The following is a 1,428-nucleotide window of genomic DNA, read 5'->3' as shown; positions in this document are numbered from 1 at the left end:
CAAACAAACCCCACCATTAATCAAAAACAAGTCATGGTCCAGCATCATTAAAAATGCACAAAGCATCCACTTCCATTAGTCATTGGATGAGATTTCTAGCATGACAGTTAGGGTGTTTGGCCATCCTATCATCAGAGCGATGGGGGAGGGTGCTGGAGGGGGGGAGGGGGGAGGGGAATCCTTGACTGATATGTAAAATTAAATCAAATTATAAAATAAAAAATGCACAAAGCAGTCAAGAGACGAAAAGATATAAAATTTCAAGCAAAGGCAGAACTCCACCCTGCACTTTATCAGCCAGATTTCAGGCTTCTGACCTGTGCCCTGGCAAGACCTTGCATGGCCACTGCAGTCTCCAACCGGACTCATTTAAATAGAGCAATAGTTTAATTCGCAGCTGTGGTCCTAGAACCCATCTGCGGGCGGAGGGGGCTAGGCAGTCTAGGGTTCCCAGGGGGCCTTCATTTCAAGAGGGCATGAGAGGGCCCCTGGGAGAGAAGGAAAATTACCTTGAACTAGCACGTGTTCTCTGGAAAGTGCCCACTAAGCAGGGGCGTCTGCTTACCTTGCTGGTGCATTGTGGGAAAGACTGCGTTGGAAAATGGTCTCCCATTGCTCCAGCTGCCACTGTGTGAACCTAGCGTGGTGGCGGAGCATCTGCCTAGCCCCAGGCCTTACACTCTTCCGGCTCTCGGTACCCTCAGCAACCTGCTCCGTTTGCTCCTACTCCATGGCACTACCACTGGGGCCACCATCCTTGTTCCCATCACCCACAGGACCCCGAGCAGCAGGACCAAAGTGGCCTTCTTCTCTTTCACTGTCTGTTCCCACTGCTTCCATTCCAGGCTGGCCCGGTGCACCTTTCTCCTCTCTCCCCTCTCCAGCCTGAAAGATCTTCTCTGCTTTCATATCTGGAAAAGAGGAAACACAAAGAGAAAGATCAGGGCATCAGAGTTCAGTGTGCATGAGAAGGTGAGACAAAGCAATGAAGGCTGCAGAGTGAGCTGACGATGGGCACTGCCCCTCTACTCACTCACTTGTGCTGGGGCACATATGCTTCCTGGAGATCACAAAAATACCAATTCGATACCGGTACTGACTGACCATGCTGTTCTTCCTGGTTTTCTCCCAGCCACAAAATCTGACTCCCAGGCAGAGTAACCAGGTGATATCATGGCTGTAGCCTTGAGATTCCATTCCCTGAAAAGGGTCGATGAAGAAGTTGGCTTCTGCAGACGCTGAACTGGAGCCCCTGGAGTCCTGGGAACACTATGAAAGCTGTGATCTTCAACCTGGAGGGATCTCCTCAGGCCTAAATCATTTTACAATGTGTCCAGTCCTCAGCTTGTTGTCTTTGCTTTCTGCTCACAGACAGTTCCTGTGGGTTGAGCCTTTGAGGTGCACAAGCGACATCAGTTTGGGGATGTA

At 50.4% G+C, this 1,428-nt stretch overlaps 1 pseudogene; it reads right to left on the bottom strand.

Moving 5' to 3' along the window:
- Window positions 1-561: 561 nt before the first annotated feature.
- Window positions 562-1,197, bottom strand: LOC102923281 (homeobox protein Rhox5-like; annotated as a pseudogene).
- Between the last annotated feature and the right edge of the window lie 231 nt (window positions 1,198-1,428).

The sequence above is a fragment of the Peromyscus maniculatus genome, chromosome X, assembly GCF_049852395.1.
Source record: "Peromyscus maniculatus bairdii isolate BWxNUB_F1_BW_parent chromosome X, HU_Pman_BW_mat_3.1, whole genome shotgun sequence".
NCBI lineage: Eukaryota > Metazoa > Chordata > Mammalia > Rodentia > Cricetidae > Peromyscus > Peromyscus maniculatus.
This window is presented reverse-complemented; position numbering and strand designations above follow the sequence as displayed.